This window comes from Amia ocellicauda, unplaced genomic scaffold (assembly GCF_036373705.1).
Source record: "Amia ocellicauda isolate fAmiCal2 unplaced genomic scaffold, fAmiCal2.hap1 HAP1_SCAFFOLD_279, whole genome shotgun sequence".
Taxonomy (NCBI): Eukaryota; Metazoa; Chordata; class Actinopteri; order Amiiformes; family Amiidae; genus Amia; species Amia ocellicauda.
In genome coordinates, this window is record NW_027102843.1 from 25,001 (window position 1) to 32,939 (window position 7,939).

The window sequence follows — 7,939 nt, forward strand, 5'->3', positions numbered from 1 at the left end:
GCAAAGAAATCGGGGGCTCACAGCCCCCCCAGGAGAGGTTCAAAAGTCGGAGGACTGGTCACCTAACTCCCATTGAAGTCAATGGGGGAAAAATGAAAACTGTCAAAAAGGCTTAAAATGGTTCAAAAACCCACTGGGGCAGTAGATAATCATCCTATTTGAATTTTAAAAGTCTTAGTTTGGCGAAAAAATACCTTTTAATAATTGTTTTAGGGGTCAGAAAAATCAGCTCCGGCTGCCTGGTCACCTAGGGGAGATAGAAAATTTTTCTAAGTTTTTCACTCGGCCGCCTGGTCCCCTAACTCGAAAATTTTAAAGTGCTCCCATCGGTCCCGGGATAGGGTGGCTGATAGCTGGGAGCCCCCTGAGCACTGCCCCGGTGTTAGTTTTCGGAGAAATGCCTCCGTTGATTTGTTATGATTTTTTTTCCGCCGGCCGCCTGGTCGCCCTAATGCAAAGTCAATGGGAGTGAGGAGATAGAAAATTTTTCAAAGTTTTTCACTCGGCCGCCTGGTCCCCTAACTCGAAAATTTTAAAGTGCTCCCATCGGTCCCGGGATAGGGTGGCTGATAGCTGGGAGCCCCCTGAGCACTGCCCCGGTGTTAGTTTTCGGAGAAATGCCCCCGTTGATTTGTTATGATTTTTTTTCCGCCGGCCGCCTGGTCGCCCTAATGCAAAGTCAATGGGAGTGAGGAGATAGAAAATTTTTCAAAGTTTTTCACCCGGCCACAAACGACTCCAAAACACACTGGGGCTGTGGCTGGGACTCTCACCAGGACTGCCCCCTACTTTATTTATGGATTAAAAAGCATTCTATATTAATTTTTCGATTTTTGGGACCCGGGACGCCTGGTCACCTAACTCCCCTTCTATCCCTATGGGGGGGGACGGGGACATCGAAAACGCTCCCATCGCTGCCGAGGCACGCTGCGGGGACTCTCCCTACCATCGCCCCATGCTTCCTTTGAAGAATATATGACGTTTTTCAATTTTCACCGACATTTGAAAATCAAAACTTCAGAACATTTCATAGTTATTCTCAATGGGTTGTCTAGGGGCACACATCTCTAAACTGGGGGAAATGCTCAAAATGATTAAAAAGAAAAACAATGCCCCCAGACCCGGGGGGCTGATAGCTGGGAGCCCCCTGAGCACAGCCCCGGTGTTAGTTTCTGGAGAAATGCCCCCGTTGATTTGTTATGATTTTTTTTCCGCCGGCCGCCTGGTCGCCCTAATGCAAAGTCAATGGGAGTGAGGAGATAGAATATTTTTCAAAGTTTTTCACTCGGCCGTCTGGTCCCCTGACTCGAAAATTTTAAAGTGCTCCCATCGGTCCCAGGGTAGGGTGGCTGATAGCTGGGAGCCCCCTGAGCACAGCCCCGGTGTTAGTTTCTGGAGAAATGCCCCCGTTGATTTGTTATGATTTTTTTTCCGCCGGCCGCCTGGTCGCCCTAATGCAAAGTCAATGGGAGTGAGGAGATAGAATATTTTTCAAAGTTTTTCACTCGGCCGTCTGGTCCCCTGACTCGAAAATTTTAAAGTGCTCCCATCGGTCCCAGGGTAGGGTGGCTGATAGCTGGGAGCCCCCTGAGCACTGCCCCGGTGTTAGTTTCTGGAGAAATGCCCCCGTTGATTTGTTATGATTTTTTTTCCGCCGGCCGCCTGGTCGCCCTAATGCAAAGTCAATGGGAGTGAGGAGATAGAATATTTTTCAAAGTTTTTCACTCGGCCGTCTGGTCCCCTGACTCGAAAATTTTAAAGTGCTCCCATCGGTCCCAGGGTAGGGTGGCTGATAGCTGGGAGCCCCCTGAGCACAGCCCCGGTGTTAGTTTCTGGAGAAATGCCCCCGTTGATTTGTTATGATTTTTTTTCCGCCGGCCGCCTGGTCGCCCTAATGCAAAGTCAATGGGAGTGAGGAGATAGAATATTTTTCAAAGTTTTTCACTCGGCCGTCTGGTCCCCTGACTCGAAAATTTTAAAGTGCTCCCATCGGTCCCAGGGTAGGGTGGCTGATAGCTGGGAGCCCCCTGAGCACAGCCCCGGTGTTAGTTTCTGGAGAAATGCCCCCGTTGATTTGTTATGATTTTTTTTCCGCCGGCCGCCTGGTCGCCCTAATGCAAAGTCAATGGGAGTGAGGAGATAGAATATTTTTCAAAGTTTTTCACTCGGCCGTCTGGTCCCCTGACTCGAAAATTTTAAAGTGCTCCCATCGGTCCCAGGGTAGGGTGGCTGATAGCTGGGAGCCCCCTGAGCACAGCCCCGGTGTTAGTTTCTGGAGAAATGCCCCCGTTGATTTGTTATGATTTTTTTTCCGCCGGCCGCCTGGTCGCCCTAATGCAAAGTCAATGGGAGTGAGGAGATAGAATATTTTTCAAAGTTTTTCACTCGGCCGTCTGGTCCCCTGACTCGAAAATTTTAAAGTGCTCCCATCGGTCCCAGGGTAGGGTGGCTGATAGCTGGGAGCCCCCTGAGCACAGCCCCGGTGTTAGTTTCTGGAGAAATGCCCCCGTTGATTTGTTATGATTTTTTTTCCGCCGGCCGCCTGGTCGCCCTAATGCAAAGTCAATGGGAGTGAGGAGATAGAATATTTTTCAAAGTTTTTCACTCGGCCGTCTGGTCCCCTGACTCGAAAATTTTAAAGTGCTCCCATCGGTCCCAGGGTAGGGTGGCTGATAGCTGGGAGCCCCCTGAGCACAGCCCCGGTGTTAGTTTCTGGAGAAATGCCCCCGTTGATTTGTTATGATTTTTTTTCCGCCGGCCGCCTGGTCGCCCTAATGCAAAGTCAATGGGAGTGAGGAGATAGAATATTTTTCAAAGTTTTTCACTCGGCCGTCTGGTCCCCTGACTCGAAAATTTTAAAGTGCTCCCATCGGTCCCAGGGTAGGGTGGCTGATAGCTGGGAGCCCCCTGAGCACAGCCCCGGTGTTAGTTTTCGGAGAAATGCCCCCGTTGATTTGTTATGATCCGTAGTTGCCGGCCGGCCGCCCGGCATTGCTCTATCGGATGGAGCGTGGGCTGGCTATGGGAGATTTAGCGATTTTCGGAACCGGCCCCGATCGCCCCCCAAACCGGGTGGCCACGAGGTGGGACCCCCCTGAGCACTGCCCCGGTGTTAGTTTTCCGAGAAATGCCCCCGTTGATTTCTTATGATCCGTAGTTGCCGGCCGGCCGCCCGGCATTGCTCTATCGGATGGAGCGTGTGCTGGCTATGGGAGATTTAGCGATTTTCGGAACCGGCCCCGATCGCCCCCCAAACCGGGTGGCCACGAGGTGGGACCCCCCTGAGCACTGCCCCGGTGTTAGTTTTCCGAGAAATGCCCCCGTTGATTTGTTATGATCCGTAGTTGCCGGCCGGCCGCCCGGCATTGCTCTATCGGATGGAGCGTGGGCTGGCTATGGGAGATTTAGCGATTTTCGGAACCGGCCCCGATCGCCCCCCAAACCGGGTGGCCACGAGGTGGGACCCCCCTGAGCACTGCCCCGGTGTTAGTTTTCCGAGAAATGCCCCCGTTGATTTGTTATGATCCGTAGTTGCCGGCCGGCCGCCCGGCAGTGCTCTATCGGATGGAGCGTGGGCTGGCTATGGGAGATTTAGCGATTTTCGGAACCGGCCCCGATCGCCCCCCAAACCGGGTGGCCACGAGGTGGGACCCCCCTGAGCACTGCCCCGGTGTTAGTTTTCCGAGAAATGCCCCCGTTGATTTGTTATGATCCGTAGTTGCCGGCCGGCCGCCCGGCAGTGCTCTATCGGATGGAGCGTGGGCTGGCTATGGGAGATTTAGCGATTTTCGGAACCGGCCCCGATCGCCCCCCAAACCGGGTGGCCACGAGGTGGGACCCCCCTGAGCACTGCCCCGGTGTTAGTTTTCCGAGAAATGCCCCCGTTGATTTGTTATGATCCGTAGTTGCCGGCCGGCCGCCCGGCATTGCTCTATCGGATGGAGCGTGGGCTGGCTATGGGAGATTTAGCGATTTTCGGAACCGGCCCCGATCGCCCCCCAAACCGGGTGGCCACGAGGTGGGACCCCCCTGAGCACTGCCCCGGTGTTAGTTTTCCGAGAAATGCCCCCGTTGATTTGTTATGATTATTTTTCGCCCAGGCGATGTGCCTTTTCATTTTGTTTTGCACTTTCCTTCATTCCTTGGTGCATGCTACCATCTAACGGACACATTTCGGTACTGCAGTTTGAAAGTAATTTCCCCGTCTAGGGATCTCTCAATGCCCTGGGCTGCGAAAGGAGGGCAAGGACACCCTATGTTCTCATGAGTGCAAAGCCCCCCCGGCTTCAAGGCATTCCAAAAGGAAAACCGGAGACACTGCTGTACACACACACACACACACACACACACACACACACACACACACACACACACACACACACACAGAGAGAGAGAGAGTAGTCACACAGTGGAATAAACTCCCCAGCGATGTGGTAGAAGCTGAAAGTTGGGGAACATTGTGATGGTCTATATTTCTTGGCAGATAATAAAAGATGCTCTTATCATGCCTCCGTTGATGTGTTATGATCCATAGGTTGCCGGCCGCCCGGCATTGCTCTGATCGGATGGACCGTGGGCTGCCTATGGCAGAGTATGGGCGATTCTTCAGCCGGCCCCGATGGCCCCCCAAACCGGGTGGCCACGAGGTGGGACCCCCCTGAGCACTGCCCCGGTGTTAGTTTTCCGAGAAATGCCCCCGTTGATTTGTTATGATCCGTAGTTGCCGGCCGGCCGCCCGGCAGTGCTCTATCGGATGGAGCGTGGGCTGGCTATGGGAGATTTAGCGATTTTCGGAACCGGCCCCGATCGCCCCCCAAACCGGGTGGCCACGAGGTGGGACCCCCCTGAGCACTGCCCCGGTGTTAGTTTTCCGAGAAATGCCCCCGTTGATTTGTTATGATCCGTAGTTGCCGGCCGGCCGCCCGGCAGTGCTCTATCGGATGGAGCGTGGGCTGGCTATGGGAGATTTAGCGATTTTCGGAACCGGCCCCGATCGCCCCCCAAACCGGGTGGCCACGAGGTGGGACCCCCCTGAGCACTGCCCCGGTGTTAGTTTTCCGAGAAATGCCCCCGTTGATTTGTTATGATCCGTAGTTGCCGGCCGGCCGCCCGGCATTGCTCTATCGGATGGAGCGTGGGCTGGCTATGGGAGATTTAGCGATTTTCGGAACCGGCCCCGATCGCCCCCCAAACCGGGTGGCCACGAGGTGGGACCCCCCTGAGCACTGCCCCGGTGTTAGTTTTCCGAGAAATGCCCCCGTTGATTTGTTACGATTATTTTTCGCCCAGGCGATGTGCCTTTTCATTTTGTTTTGCACTTTCCTTCATTCCTTGGTGCATGCTGCCATCTAACGGACACATTTCGGTACTGCAGTTTGAAAGTAATTTCCCCGTCTAGGGATCTCTCTCTCGTCTAGGGACACTGCTGTACACACACACACACACACACACACACAGTGAGAGAGAGGGAGAGATAGAGAGAGGGAGAGATAGAGAGAGAGAGGTGGAGAGGGAGAGAGAGGTGGAGATAGAGAGATGGAGATAGAGAGAGATGGAGATAGAGAGAGATGGAGATAGAGAGAGAGATGGTGATAGAGAGATAGAGAGAGAGATGGTGATAGAGAGATGGAGATAGAGAGAGAGATGGTGATAGAGAGAGAGTCGTCACACTCTGGAACAAACTCCCCAGAAGCTGAAAGTTGGGGAACATTATGATGATCTTTATTTCTTGGCAGATAATAAATGATGATCTTACAGAGGGCGACTTACAACACCAGTGCAAACATACAGCGAAGTACAAGGCATCAATCACGACAGAATCCCTTGAGTTAAAGCAGCAGATTCAGAATAACACACGTCAAAACAGACTGGAGACTAAAACGAGCACGAAAGGTGTCGAATATGTGGCCTCCTCTCGCTTGTAAACTCTCTCGTGTTCCTGTCGATGGGGTCGGCGGCTCGGGGCAGCGGCCTAGCAGCAGCAGGCAGGCCACCCGGCTGCCTGGGGCTGACCTCCGGGGCAGGCAGGCAGGCAGACCTCCAGGGCAGGCAGGCAGGCAGGCAGGCAGACCTCCAGGGCTAACAGGCTGACCTCCAGGGCTGGCAGGCTGACCTCCAGGGCTGGAAGGCAGGATGGCAGACCTCCAGGGCAGGCAGGCAGGCAGGCAGACCTCCAGGGCTGGCAGGGAGACCTCCAGGGCTGGCAGGCAGGCAGGCAGGGCTGTGTGGCTGGGGAGGGCAGGCTGGCAGGCAGGTAGGCCGTGCTGCTGCCAGGGCTGGAAGGCTGACCTCCAGGGCAGGCAGGCAGGCAGACCTCCAGGGCAGGCAGGCAGGTAGGCCGTGCTGCTGCCAGGGCTGGCAGGCTGACCTCCAGGGCAGGCAGGCAGGCAGGCAGACCTCCAGGGCTGGCAGGCTGACCTCCAGGGCAGGCAGGCAGGCAGGCAGGCAGACCTCCAGGGCTAACAGGCTGACCTCCAGGGCTGGCAGGCTGACCTCCAGGGCTGGAAGGCAGGATGGCAGACCTCCAGGGCAGGCAGGCAGGCAGGCAGGCAGGCAGGCAGACCTCCAGGGCTGGCAGGGAGACCTCCAGGGCTGGCAGGCAGGCAGGCAGGGCTGTGTGGCTGGGGAGGGCAGGCTGGCAGGCAGGTAGGCCGTGCTGCTGCCAGGGCTGGAAGGCTGACCTCCAGGGCAGGCAGGCAGGCAGACCTCCAGGGCAGGCAGGCAGGTAGGCCGTGCTGCTGCCAGGGCTGGCAGGCTGACCTCCAGGGCAGGCAGGCAGGCAGGCAGACCTCCAGGGCTGGCAGGCTGACCTCCAGGGCAGGCAGGCAGGCAGGCAGGCAGACCTCCAGGGCTAACAGGCTGACCTCCAGGGCTGGCAGGCTGACCTCCAGGGCTGGAAGGCAGGATGGCAGACCTCCAGGGCAGGCAGGCAGGCAGGCAGGCAGGCAGGCAGACCTCCAGGGCTGGCAGGGAGACCTCCAGGGCTGGCAGGCAGGCAGGCAGGGCTGTGTGGCTGGGGAGGGCAGGCTGGCAGGCAGGTAGGCCGTGCTGCTGCCAGGGCTGGAAGGCTGACCTCCAGGGCAGGCAGGCAGGCAGACCTCCAGGGCAGGCAGGCAGGTAGGCCGTGCTGCTGCCAGGGCTGGCAGGCTGACCTCCAGGGCAGGCAGGCAGGCAGGCAGACCTCCAGGGCTGGCAGGCTGACCTCCAGGGCAGGCAGGCAGGCAGGCAGGCAGACCTCCAGGGCTAACAGGCTGACCTCCAGGGCTGGCAGGCTGACCTCCAGGGCTGGAAGGCAGGATGGCAGACCTCCAGGGCAGGCAGGCAGGCAGGCAGGCAGGCAGGCAGACCTCCAGGGCTGGCAGGGAGACCTCCAGGGCTGGCAGGCAGGCAGGCAGGGCTGTGTGGCTGGGGAGGGCAGGCTGGCAGGCAGGTAGGCCGTGCTGCTGCCAGGGCTGGAAGGCTGACCTCCAGGGCAGGCAGGCAGGCAGACCTCCAGGGCAGGCAGGCAGGTAGGCCGTGCTGCTGCCAGGGCTGGCAGGCTGACCTCCAGGGCAGGCAGGCAGGCAGGCAGACCTCCAGGGCTGGCAGGCTGACCTCCAGGGCAGGCAGGCAGGCAGGCAGGCAGACCTCCAGGGCTAACAGGCTGACCTCCAGGGCTGGCAGGCTGACCTCCAGGGCTGGAAGGCAGGATGGCAGACCTCCAGGGCAGGCAGGCAGGCAGGCAGGCAGGCAGGCAGACCTCCAGGGCTGGCAGGGAGACCTCCAGGGCTGGCAGGCAGGCAGGCAGGGCTGTGTGGCTGGGGAGGGCAGGCTGGCAGGCAGGTAGGCCGTGCTGCTGCCAGGGCTGGAAGGCTGACCTCCAGGGCAGGCAGGCAGGCAGACCTCCAGGGCAGGCAGGCAGGTAGGCCGTGCTGCTGCCAGGGCTGGCAGGCTGACCTCC